The sequence below is a fragment of the Manacus vitellinus genome, unplaced genomic scaffold (assembly GCF_001715985.3).
Source record: "Manacus vitellinus isolate BGI_N305 unplaced genomic scaffold, ASM171598v3 scaffold_27_pilon, whole genome shotgun sequence".
Classification (NCBI taxonomy): domain Eukaryota; kingdom Metazoa; phylum Chordata; class Aves; order Passeriformes; family Pipridae; genus Manacus; species Manacus vitellinus.
In genome coordinates, this window is record NW_021940039.1 from 733,620 (window position 1) to 747,298 (window position 13,679).

At 51.0% G+C, this 13,679-nt stretch overlaps 1 long non-coding RNA gene across 2 annotated transcripts; it reads right to left on the reverse strand.

Moving 5' to 3' along the window:
- Nucleotides 1–7,269: 7,269 nt before the first annotated feature.
- On the reverse strand, nt 7,270–7,841 carry LOC112841122. 2 transcript variants are annotated; one of them, XR_003212756.2, is made up of 2 exons: nt 7,654–7,841; nt 7,270–7,322 (listed from the first exon to the last, which is right to left on the reverse strand). It is a non-coding gene; the product is annotated as an uncharacterized LOC112841122 (long non-coding RNA). The 2 variants fall into 2 exon arrangements; XR_003212757.2 differs by having other exon boundaries at nt 7,650–7,841.
- Between the last annotated feature and the right edge of the window lie 5,838 nt (nt 7,842–13,679).

The following is a 13,679-nucleotide window of genomic DNA, read 5'->3' on the forward strand; positions in this document are numbered from 1 at the left end:
TATAGGAATAACAAAATAAATTACGCTGGATATTTATCTGGTACTTTGAGCCTTCCTGAAGAATGTGCACTCCTGAAAAATATATAGTGTTCAAGGACCAGGCTGCATTACCTTTCCTATTTAAATCCCCGCTTCCTCCCCCGGTCCCGGCAGCACTATGGAGGAGCTCTAATGTCCAGCTGGGCTGCACAATTCATCTGTTTGGCTGATGAACTACTCCAACTCTATAAAACCATGAACTGTAAGAGCTGACAGAAACTTTAATAATTTATATTAAATATTGATGTGAATTATTTACTCCATTCACACTTAAAGCCAGGCATTGCCTACCAGAGAAAAGCAAACGTGACAAAAGGTCAACACGCTGGTGAGAAAAGGCAGGCGGTGTCAGGCATGTGTTATCTGAACCATGCTGATCACCTTGATAAGCGAAGAGCATTAAACATGACTGCTGAGCAAACAAACAAAGCATTCTTCTCAGGGTGTCAATCCCGGCCCTCCGACAGCTCCAGCTAATTCCACTGCCACGCCGGGACCGCAACTCCGCTCGGGGCTCCGCTGCTTTGGGCTCGCTCGCGCACGGATTCACATTCATTCCTGCTGTTCATAAAAATATTCATCGAACCATCATGTGCACGATGTGCAAGGAATTGAAAAACAGCCTAAAATCCGAGGGCAGATCCAAACCGGACTGCTGTGCGCTCCGCTCCGTAATCATTAATACAGCCTTCACCCGGATTTAAATATTGCGTTACATTTGTAACAATTTAGAATGTCTAATTCTGCTTATATTTGTCTACGGTAGACTGCAAATATCATTATATTAATGTTTCACACAAATCAATGTTTAAATTGAAAAAAGACAGCATAATATCCGTATCATACAACTTTTCTATTGAAAGCTGCAGGAACAGACCTTGATAAATGTGTTAAATCCTGTAAAAAAAAAAAAAAAGGGCTGTTTTGCATTCCCTACATGCCATGATAATAATTTATCTCTGAATGCAAAAATTCCTTAACTTACAGCAAGCATCCTAAAATACACCACACGGTAACTCCTATAATTTGATATTTTCAGATAAGCAAGCAAATGTCGAATTCAAAGGTAGATTGGAAGGACATGAAAGATAGCTATAAAATAAAATAAATCACTGCTTCTGGTTAAATTAGTATTGACAGGTAGGGCCAAATTTATCCTCTACAGAGGGCAAAAAAAATTCTCAGGAACCACTGATCCCAGTACTCCAGGTAAAGATGGATTTTTAAATGCAGCAAGGAGCACCAGCGAAGCACTGAAGGTAAGTACAGTCACAGGTTCTGTAAGACTAAATATCACGAATTTCTCTAATGCCCATAATCACCAAATCCCCATTTTCTCAACCAGAGAAGTGCCCTGGTAGAAATCCACCACAGAACTAGGCTGCTGATAATTAGTGTGTCGGAAACAGATGACCAAACGACAGTCAAGACACTTTATTCAATTTATTTTTTCCTAGTAAGACATTTATGAAGAAAAGCAATGTCATTGCCATAAGGACAGTGCAAACAACCAAACGTTCTGCTGCACGGCATCATTTGTAATACATCTGCTGGCAATTAAAAAAAAAACATTCAGAAGTACAACCACTGGGTCGGTGACAAACCTTGGTACTGTAGCATGAGAAGGGAAACAAAAGCTAAATAATTTAAGCTGAGCTGGACGCACATAAACACACAGCGCTGACTTCCTCAGGTAGTCAGGGCACAGCAGAATATGTATTTAGCAGCTCGAAATAAACGTCAGGACTGCACATAAATATTTTAAGCAGCTAAAGGAAGTAACAATAACATCACAGCTGATATTTAGAAAATAGCCAACACACACACACGCACACACATATATATGTATGCTATCAGTGCCATTTCATTGTTCCATCTGAATCCCCTTGTGTTCCAGCAGGATTGCCAGGATTGTGGGTTATCGTGTATTATTGCGAGTTGTTGTCACTAAATGATAGTTTACAAACACTGAGAAGTTGAAATTTGTGCAGTGCAAGGGCAGAGTGCTGTGACTGGATTTTTACATCCCCGCGGTGCCGACAGGGGTTAACATTTTCCAGCTCTGCCAGAGCCAAGGCAAAGCCAGTGCTGCTCCAAGGAGTCCCCTCGCCGCGGGTTACAGACTCTGCAGCATATTGACAAGGGGCGTTCCTGAGGAGTTGGGCCATGTCATCAATAAGGAGCTTTGCAGCCAGGCAGGGCCCGATGCAGCCCTTTAATCACTGGGACGGCAGTGCACAGCTATTTACAGTTGTAGCAATAAAAATAAAGGTTTTAGCTTACACAGGAACAGCAAGGAATTAACCCCGTGGTTAACGGCACAAGTTGTTTGGTTTTCAGAGCTTTTTTTTTTTTCATTGTTTGAAACAAAATTCTGAGTAAGGGGAGAACATTCTTAATGAACATTTTCCTCCTCTCTCTTTAGACATAAAAAATAGTTGCAGCAGCCCGAGCAGCCGAGCAGGCCTTTTGCTTCCCCTGCGGACACCTCCTGCAGTCGAGAAGTTCATTAAGTTTTATGATCTTCCCAAGTCAGTCCTGCTTATAAGCCTCACAAAGGCCACAAATCTGGCAAACCATCATGTATGCCATTAGGCTTTACTAGGAAATGAATGCTATTTAGGGGTGGTGGTGACAGTAAATTCGGGGTTGGTTGGCAGCTATCATTGTTGCTGCTGGACTTAGGGAAATAAATAAATAACTGTATATTTGTACGCAGATACGCACACGGATTCAGACGTTTTTATAAATGTGTGATCCTATCTGTACAAGTGATTTCTAAAGACAAAAACCCAAATCATCTATCAACACTATCCAGGACCTAATAATATGTCGTTCCATTGGGAAATAATTGCAATTCCCTAGGACATTTTAAGACTACCAGAATTAATATATTTTCACTTCTTTCTTCATGAGAATAACCAGGACCACAGGTAGAGCAAGGTCCTAATGGAAGCTTAATCAAATCACCAATCTGAAGGCATTTTAGTCAGTAAAGAAGAGCTATTAAAAAAAACCAAAGGTGCAAATCAGTTTTTGATTCCTCCTGGCGGGAAGTGAGGGGATGGACTGTGACACAGGTATGCAACAGATGTGAGCGTGCGCTGCACGGGCAACTTCCCCGCTCCAGTGACAGCCCAGAGAAGGGTAAAACAGCACAGCAGAGTCACCAGACGCTCACCTGCTTATCTTCCTATTTTATTGGAGGGGCTTTGGTAGAACTTTGGCATCATTTTTCTTTGAACTAATTAAAGCCAGGGGTGGCAGTTTCTTTACGAACACCATGCTACCTTGTGGTTGCCTCTCAGAATGCACACCACTATTAATAGCTGTAAAGCGCTTAAATGTATTATGCAGCACTTTTGAAAATGTTAAAAATGTTGAAAAAGAAATGTCAGGCTAAATTCAGTAACTCAGTGATCTGCTTTGTACATGGTAAATACCTCACAGGGAGAAAAAATAAAAATCTTCAGCTCCTGACCCTGTGTGAGGCTTTCAGAAATGAGATGCAACCATTAACCCTTGGGGGGAAGTGACAGAGTGGCTCCAACTAAACTGAGGATTCCTCCTCGCGCTCTCTCCTGGCCGGTCTCACAAAGTCCTCACTGACTGCACTGAAAAGTACTAATGTGTAAATAGATACATAATTCAATACAAAAATTACTTAAATATTGCATGACTTATTTCTGAGCAGACATGACTGCAACTCCACTTTCTGCTAGGCTCCAGCCTCTCTCCTCACCTCTCAGAAGAAGGCAGCAATAAAGCCATCATGGCAATTCCCACACCCAGGTAAACTTTGCTTCTGATCAATTCTGGAAGAATTAAACACCGGCACATGACCCCACTGGAGGCAGGTTTAAGCACTCGGACCACAAGACAATGAGGAACCCCAGTGGGAGGGGGACACCTCTGCTTTAACTGTATCTCAGACCCTTCCTCGTCCTTCCAGTTCAGAATTGCTTAAGCCATTCCCTACGAAAACAGCTTCCAGAAAGAAAACAGGCTACAATTTATTTTCACATTTTCTTTGCTTTAGCACGCTAAATAAAGCCTGCACAGACATTTCACCTCAACTGTGAGACCCTGAGTGAAGGTCCCCCTCCGGGAACAGTTTTTGGTGGGGGTGTGGATCCATCTCCATCAATCACCCGGGGCATTAATCCTGTCCCTCCCGCGCTGCCGGCCTGGCAGGAGCGCGCCTTTGGGCAGGCAGACGCCTTCACTCTTTGTTGGTTCCCAGCGATTTCACAAAAGAGATAACTCGCAAACTTGGCTCGACTTCTTGCAGTATAAAGGCAGGATCTCAACTTAGAAGTTATCACTGAAACACCCCGAAAGGTTTCAGATCAGAAAGTCTCTTGTCAGGTTCCCTCTCGCCTGCGAGACCGCGGCGGCCTCACAAGCACCCTGTGCCAGTAATCCCGCTGCTGAAAGGACTCGGGCTTTCCTCGAAGCTCACCTCTGACATGTGGCTGACTACACTTGCCTTTCAAAACACCGAGGCTAAGCCCTCTGCAAATAAAGTGACCGCGGGACCTACGCCTGTCTCCTTAATTGAAATCTGCCTCCTGCAAATGTCTGAACACCGAGGGCAGGCTGCTTTCTGGCTCCGGAGCAGGATGGGCAAAAAAGTTTAGGGAAAGGCAGGAAACAAACACAAGCCAAAGCAGGATGGAAAGGGCTTATGAGCTGATCAAGGCGGAACATAGGTAGGTGGGGAGGGAGGGCAGGAGAGGGATCATTCCCCTTATCCTGGGTAATATAATGCAACATAAAGCAGAATCAATCTTAATATTCACAACACAGTCAATACCCTAGTGCTTAGCTGTCAGCAGGAACTGAAGTGGATCCCCGGTAGCAAAGAAACCTTTGGACATAAAGCAACATAATTCACGGAGAACCGCACGCTCCGGGCTCCACAGCTCAGATTTGCAATGATTTCACATTGGGTTGTGTTCATCCAGTTTTATATTTTCAGTGTGGAATTAAGCAGAATGTGATTGAGGATCACATAGTGCTAAAAAGCCAGGCAATGGTTTTAGTTATATGTGAATAAATGGCTATTTATTTTTAAATCCAGATCATAATGAATGTTTTTCTTATTGTTAAGTGTTCTTATTATTCTCAAATGTGATTATTCTCATTATTCTTATTATCATAAAATTCCCTTATTTTCATAATACAAAGCAGTATACTTTGCAAATTTTCTTCTTTAAAAAAAATAATTCTCTATAAATTCAGCGATGTGAAAAAATTGCAAAAAAATCCCCTAAAATGCCCCTAAGAAAAACACGGGGTTTATTCGTGTCGCGTTAACGTAGAGGAAAAAAATTCTTTTTGTACTTTTGAGACGATTTTTGAGAATTTCGGCGTTCAAAAGCCCGGCGCCCGGGAGGCACCGGAGCCGCGCCGGGCACAGAGTGGGGTCGGGGCCGCCGCGGGGTCGGCTCGGCCCCCGCCCTCACAGGGCTGCCGGCCCGGGGGCTGCAGCCCGCGGTCACACCGCCCTCACAACTCTTTCCACGCTGTCTGGCGCTCAAAAGGCAGCGCGGGCGCCCCGGGCCGCGGGGCGGCGAGGGGGGACCCCGCGCCATTTCACGGCGCTGCCGCCGCCCCTGGAGCGGCCCGGCCGGCGGGTCCCCGGCCCCGCGGGGCTCCCGCGCCCGGCCCGACCCGGCCCCGCCCCGGCAGCGCCGTGAGGGCAGCCGGCGCGCGCTGCCCGGCGGCGGCGGAAGGCGGCAGCGCTAAGATGGCTGCCGGCGGCGCGGCGCGGGCGGCCGCTACCTGTTTTTCCTTGATTCTCGCAGAGGACGCTGAACAGGGCGGGTTTCATTCCTGTGGCAGTTCAGGGCGTGTTCCTTGAAGAGAGCAAGGACAAGCGGTTAACGCCGGGCTCGGCAACATGGCGCCTTCCCGAGCCCCGCGCTGGGGCCGCGCGCCGCCCGGCGGGGTCCCGCGGCCGCGGGCAGCGAGGGGCGGCCGGGCCCTTCCCTCACCCCGCTTCACTTTTAAACCGAATTATCTTGGTGCAAACGCCGCCCTAACCGCGGGGATAAATCACCCCCCACACCTTGTCCCCGTCCTGCGATATTAGAACTGATTTATTAAGGAGGATGGGGGGGAGGGGATGGTGCAGAGTTAACATTGTTTTTGTATTTATTGTGATTTAATACAGCCAGGGTTTGGGTTGGGTTTTATTCACACACACACACCCCTCTCCTGCAGCAGTATCTAGTCAGGTTTATAATTCATCTGCCGCCACTTTGAGACAAGAAAGAAAGAAAGAAAGGGACAAAGTTGTACTTTTAGGGATGGCCGGCCGGGCAGACAGACGGACAGACGGCGGCGCAGAGGCCGGTGTCCACCGGACAGTGTCCAGCGGGAACGGGCAGGGATCAGCCACTGCCTCCCGCGCACCACAGCAACGGCAGAACCATCGCATACTTCTCCATTTATTATATCTAATTTTTTTTAAGGAAAGAAATCATTAAATAGCAACTTTGGCTCTGCCTTGACTGCTGGTAATTTCTCCTACGGCCCCAAGAAGTTGCTCTTAATTGTGAGACTCCGGGTCTCCGCAGAGGAGCAGGAAGAAGAGAAACAAAAACCACACACACACACCAAAAATAAAACTAAAATAATAATAATAATAATTAAAAAAAAGGACAAGGTTTAATTAGACGAAACCAACTTTGCTTGTGCCTCATCCAGGCTTTGGTCAGTGATGGTCATGATCTGATGGAGGATGTCGCCGATGTCCTGCTTCCTGCCGTCGCCGTCGGCCCCTTCGTGTCCGTGGGGAGGCGGCAGGGCCATGCCCCCCTGCACCGAGTGCCCGGCCAGGTTCACGCCGGCCAGAGTCTGCAGCATCCTGGACTGATCGTCCATGGCTCCGGGCCGGGCCGCGCTCCGGGCGGTCACGGCAGCGCCTGCCCCGCTCAGTCCCAGTGCCGCGCTCCCGACCGCGCTCTGCACACACACCACAAAAACAAGGGGGAGAAAAAAAAACCCAAACAAAACAATAAAAAAAAAAATGTAGTATTTGTGTTTTGACCGGATCTCAGCTGTTTATTCCACTCTCTTCTCCTTCCCAGGGCAGTAAATCACTCTCTTCTTTAGTTACAATCTTCTTTCATCATCATCATATTGGTGCCTCGGATAAATGAGCTGAGCAGGTTTCTGTGAGGTTTTCCTGGTACAATCTTCCTCCAAAGCTTTTTTTTTTCCCCCTTTTTATTTTTATTGTCGCTTTTTATGTCTTTCCCCACTTGTCCAAAAATCTTCTTTGAAAAAAGGCAAAATTAAAAAAAAAAAATTAAATACAAAATCAAAAAAACTCGCTTTCAAATCCTTCAGAAGTTGAGAGGGTGCAAACAGCAAAACCCACAACAAACCAGCGAACACCCCCACCCCCAAATTGCAACATAAAAAAAAAGCCAAGAAAACACAATCATAGAGGGGAAAAAAAAAATTAATCGCCCTCCCCCCCAAATAACAAACGATCCCAAGTCTGTGCACGGGGGTGAGACAGCAGCAATCAAAAGTTTGAACTTGTGCAAAGAAAAGAGCGGAAATAACGGGGAAAGAACTGTAAAAAAATTAATTACACACTCTCTGCAAAGCAATGTGCAAAAATATCGGCCCGCCGGAATTTATGAGCCCCGCGCCCGGTGCCCGCGCGTGTTTTATGTTGTTTGATGGCCGCTCCGGTGAGGGATTGACAGGCTGCCAACGCCACTCACTCACCGCAGACGTGTCACCCTGTGAAGGAGCCGAGCGGCGCGCGAGAGGGAGCGGATCGCGGGCCCCGCCCGCGGCCCCGCTGCCCGCCCGCCCGGGCCCCGCCGCCCCGCTCCGCCCGCGCTCCTCCCGCCGGGCCCGGTGGCGCCCGCGCTCCCGCGGCGCGGGGGGGGGGCCTCGCGGTGGGCCGACGGCCGCGCTGGCCAAACCGCCGCGCGCCAGGGCCGGGCCTGGTGGGACGCCGGCCAATGGGCGCGGCGGGGGACGAAGTGCCGCGCCCGCCCGCCCCCGGGTAGGCCCGCCCGCAGCGGCGGAGGAACTTGTGATTGGTCTGTTCGAACGGTCACGGGGCGGGGCTCGCGGCCCGGGCCCGCCCCCGTTGCCATGGTGACGCCGGGCCGGGGCCGCGCGGCCCCTCTGGGAGCGCTGGGCCCGGCCCGGCCCCGTTCGGTTCCGTTCCGCTCGGTTCCCACAACGCTGCCCGGCCACGGAGCTTCGGCCGTGCGGTGGAGCCCGGGCGCAGGATGGAGGCAGCTGCTGTGCCAGGCCCGCCCGTGCCCCGAGCGCAGCCCCGCGGAGCAGCTCGGGCCGTGCGTTGCCGGGGCTAATTTCAAATTACCTTTTTGCAAATCTGCACAGACCCCCGAAATGGGAGCAGAAAAAAGCACAAGCACCAAGGGTAATTAACACTTCATTCTCTGAAGGGTTATCTGCAGATCATTGCCACCCCACCCAAATTGTCCTCTCGTGGGACACCCCTCATGCAAGTACCCAGTTCCTTTAATTCTGACCCATTTTTTTCACACTTTGGACAGTGTGTAACACAGCTGTTACCACAGAGACCTCTCAAGGAAGGGAAACCACGTGTAGCTGTGATAAAGAGCCACAGTAGCAATTAAAATGATCCTTAACTTGCTCTATCTGTGGTGGATGGTTTCAGTGGAGCCATGTCCAAACCTCATCCCTGTCTGGCCTTCCTGGGTGTCTGCTGATGCCTCCAGCTCCGTGTTGCTCAAGCAGAGCTCCCAGCTCCTCTCAATCCCAGCTGACATCCCCACACCTTCACTCGGGCCCTGCATGCCATTGTGTGATCTGGAACGCTTTACCGGGAATGGGGATGGCTCCTGGTCAACAAGTCTGTGCTCTCACTGTTCCTCCTAGCAATTAACAAGTTCATTCACATTCCAATTGCCTTCCATTTTGATTATCCCACCATTGTCCAGTCTGAGCCAATGAATTCTCAGGGTCATCCAACTTTACTACCACTGCTACTCCAAAGGCATTTTATTATTGGTATTATTGCAAATATTTCACAGATCTGTTTGCATTTGGACCGAGTGCAAAGTCTCACAGATGGAAAGGACAGTTCCACTGGCATCTGAGCCAAACAGGATGGTGCTGCCTGGCCAGCCCTGGGCTCAACCCACCCCACAGGGACCTGCTCAGTCCCACCATGTCCACACAAAGCTGCTGTGCTGCGTGAATTTTTGTACTGTTTTGTGAGGCTGAGTCCAGTCATCCCAGAGCTCTGGGCCCTGCCAGCTGCAGCCAGGGGCTCGCTGGGACCTGCCCTGTGCTAGGGCAGCTCCAGTGCCTGCCCTACTCCCCCACTGCTGCCAGACAATGTCACCTGCTCTTCACAGGGACTTCTGCTCAGGTGCCCTTGGTGACACTTGTGCTGTGCTGTTCCCTGTCCTTCTCAAAGGCTGTTTTTCGATGTGTGCAGCTGCTGAGACTGCCAGATAAGGCTTTCCTCTGGAATTAACCAGCAGTCTCATTACTTCCATGGGAGATTGTGAAGCCTGCACCAGCAAGCCTGGAAAGGTGACAGGGACACACGGCCACCGGGCCAGGAACAGGCACCGACAGGAAAAGGAACCCTGGGAGCACCAGGGAACATGCTGGGCTCTGGGGGACCGGGGTGTGAGGTGGGGGCCCCTGAGGGTGGCCGGGCTCCGCTGCTCGCCCAGGCAGCCGTGTAGGGTCAGCCCAGGGCTACCCGAGCTCCGGGATAACCCACGGTCAGTCACTGCCCTGTGCAGCTGCTACCTCTGTTTCAGGTTCCTCCCGTTTGCGTTTGTACATCGAGTGCTAGCCGGCAGGTTTGTTTTAAAACCATCAAACAAACACAAGCCTCACAGTGTTTCAAGCAAGAAATCGGAATTAAGATTGGCGCGATCCCCATCGGAAAAGCCTCCCGTGTGCGGCTCCGGGGAGCGTGCAGCCGCTGCGGGTGTCGCCCGGTGCCAACCGGTGTTTCGGGGCCGTGTCGGCCGGAGCCCGTGCCCCGCCGCCGTGTTGTGCCGGTGCCGCCCCGCGTGCCGTGCCGGTTGGCCTCCCGCGCCGCTCCCGGTGCCGCTTCCCGGTGCCGCTCCCGGTGCCGCTTCCGGCGCCGCCGCCCCGCCCGTTCCGCGCCGTCACTTCCGCAGCCGCGGCGCTCCCGGTCGCGCGCGGCCCGCGCCCGTTCCGCCGGCCCGGACCCGGAAGCGGCTGCAGCGGCCCCGGCCCGGCCCCGGAGCGGCGCGGCGACGCCGGTAAGTGCGGGTGGGGGGCCTGGGTTGCCGCTCCCCGCGGCCCCGGCGGCTTGCGCCGCGCCGTGACCCCCGGTGTGCTGCCCGCGGCCCGCGCGGGACCCCCGCCCGGTGCGTGTTGCCCGGCCCCGGGGGTGTCACCCCGCCGGGACATGGCTCGGGGCAGCCCCGCGGGTCCGGGCCGGGAGGAGCCGGCGGGGGCAAACGGAGGGGCGGGTCAGACGGCGTTCCGACAGCGAGGGCAGCCGGAGAGCAGGTTGAAGTGGACGAGCGGCTGGAGCGCAGAGCGGGCGCGAGGCCGGGCGGGGACCCCCGCGCTGCGCTGGGAGCTCCGGGGCCCGCAGGGTCTCAGCCTAGTGCCCTCACTTCGTGGGAATCACCCCTCACACCCCCCGTGCCCCTGTCACACGCACCCTGTCCCTTCTCCTGGCTGCTCCTGCAGCCCGCAGGGGAGGGCTCTGCCTGCCCAGGTGTTCCCAGAAGGGCACTTTTGGCACGATCGCGCCCAAATGTGTTGCTGGATGGGGCTCTCGTTCCTTCACCTGTTGGCGAGTGCCATCAGTCCTGGCGTCTGCACCGCAGGAACAATGTAGTGGAGCAGGAAAGGTGTCCGGGAGACACGGCAATGAGTCGATTTCAGTGCTAGTGGAAGTTTGGTGATTGCCTAAATGGAGATGCCAGAGCCAAGCTTGGATTTCCTGACTGGATTCTACACAATTTTAGGCGTCAGGGGGATTATCAAGTAGATGCAAGGCTGGGAATTAGACTCTCTCAGTTACGTTTCCAAATTCAGAACAGCTCCATTCACGGACACTTTTTTGGGTTAGATTAAAAATAAATTGAGATCAGCGTCTACATATAGACTTGTACAGAAATAACTGAAGGAGGGAATTAGAACCAATTTAGTACGTTTCTGTCTCAGTCATGTTTCAGGTCTCTGTTATTACACTCTTTCCTCATCTGTTTGTTGGTTAAACTGTTTCACCCAGTTGCAACAAGTAGCAAGTGTTAAAATAACAAATAACAAATGTTAAAATAACAAGTAACAGCTGCGATCTTGTGTACATTTCTTGTTGGATCAGCAAAAGCCTCAGCAGGTGAAGCAGCCTGGCACAGGGATCTGCTTTACACATTCTGTAGCAAGAATTTTGCTTCTGAAGTTGTGAGCATGAAAAGTAGACACTCGTATGGAAAGGTCAGTTATAGCAACAAATGGGACATCAAATGAACAGGATACGAGTCACAGCCCTGGGTAGGACCAGCCCATCTCCCATGTGGCAGCTCTTTTTGGAGATCACAGAATCATTGAGGTTGGGAAAGCCCTCCAAGACCATCAGGTCCAATCTTTGACCCATCCCCTCCTTGTCACCCAGCCCAGAGCACTGAGTGCCACGTCCAGTCATTCCTTGGACACTTCCAGGGATGGGGTCTCCACCACCTCCCTGGGCAGCCCCTTCCAATGCCTGACCACCCTTTCCAGGAAGAAATTCCTCCTGATGTCCACAATTCCTTCTGATGTCCAAGGGCAAATGGCACTTGCTGAGGAAGGCAGGGAGAGCTCAGGCTCTCTTCAGTTCTTGCCTTTCAGGTGCTGGGAGGGGCAGGTTTGAGCTGTGGGGTGCAGGGGTGTGGGAGCAGAGCTCTCACAGGGCTGTTGGTGTTCCCCACACCCGGGACGTGCCGTGCAGGGAACTGCTGCCTCAGCTGTGGTAGCAGCAGTTCTCGAAGGCTTTTCTGTTAGTGCCTCTGACACAGACCCCAAGCTGTGTTTTAGTATTAATTGTGTGTGTGTGTGAGCTGAGGAGCTCCATATAACTGTGGTGCCTGGCTGTTCACTGTCTGTCAGCTCAGTTTCTTATCCAAGGCAGCACAAGGGCAATCCCTGCCTTGTTGTATCTAAACCCGTTATTCTAAGCAAAACAAAGCTCCTTGAATATGTTTTGTGTGCTGTTGAAGGAGACAGATCCAAAATTAAAAGCCAGAGGAACGGCAGATTCATGTTTTGCTGGAGAAATGTGAAACTGTCTGGTTCCATTTGACATAGAGTCCCAAAGGGGCTGGAGGTCTCAGGCATTTTTAAGTAGGTCCGTGAGCATTTCTGAAATCAGCTTGCACCCTGTTATATTCTAAAAAAATAAGTGTCATTTTTATGGAATAAAAATGTTTTCATGCACTCAGAAGTACAATGGCAACAAACAGAAGAAAATGCAAACCCAACAGTGTTTGTTTTGACAGGTGCTGCTGTTTAGTGCCCGAACCCCGGGTGAACCCAAGTGCACAGCAGTGTCGGGGCCCAGCGAGCCCCTCTGTGGTGCCAGTGCAGAGCTGTGCACAGGCTGTGCTGAGGATCTGTGGGCTGGCTGGACCTACAGCATGTCCCAGGCTGTGTCCCAGGTCCAGCCAAGGCAACCTCCGTGAGCCTGGAGACCCCTCTGTGTGTAAAACCCAACCAGCACAGCAGCTCTCAATACAGACAGGAAAAAGGTGAAGCTTTCTGCTTTGTTGGGTTTTTTAAGATTGAAGCTTGCATAGGTGCTTATATTTATTAGGTTTTTTAGGCTGTGGAATACCCCACTGAAAAGTGACAAAACAGAAGCTCTAGTCTAATCTTTGAGCAGTTCCAGCCTGTGCTTTCATCCTTCTGTCTGTGGGAAGGATTTATTTATCACAGAATTTTATTTATCACAGAATCCCAGAATGGTTTGGGTTGGAAGGGACCTTAAAGTCCATCTCATTCTACCCTGTGCCATGAGCAGGGACACCTTCCACTATCCCAGGCTGCTCCAAGCCCCATCCAACCTGGCCTTGGACACTTCCAGGGATGGGGCAACCACAGCTTCTCTGGGCAACCTGTGCCAGGGCCTCCCCACCCTTGCAGGGAAGAATTCCTTCCTAAAATCTAACCATGCCCTCCATGAGTTTGAAGCCATTGCTCCTTGTTGTATTACTGCAGGCCCTTGTAAATAGCCCCTCTCTGTCTTTCTTGTAGGCTCCCTTCAGGGACTGGAAGGACACAGTTAGATCACCCCTGGGCCTTCTCTTCTCCATGCTAAATAATCTCAGTTCTCTCAGCCTTTTCACATAGGAGAGGTGCTCCATCCCTCTAATGGTCTTGGTGGCTTCTTCCAGACTCGCTCCAACAGGTTGATGTCCTTTAGGAATAAATGTTCAAGCTCAGCAAATTGTTTTTAAAGCATTTTAGGCATATGAGTGACAGCTCATGTTCCTCGTAAAAGTGCTGTTGAACATGTTCCTTCCCAACTTTCCATGAAAAAGTCCTGTCACCTTCACCCACTCCTGGACAGGGACTGCTGTTCCCCATTCCTGGAAAAGAGCCTTCATCAGGAATAAGAGTAAAGGGAAGTG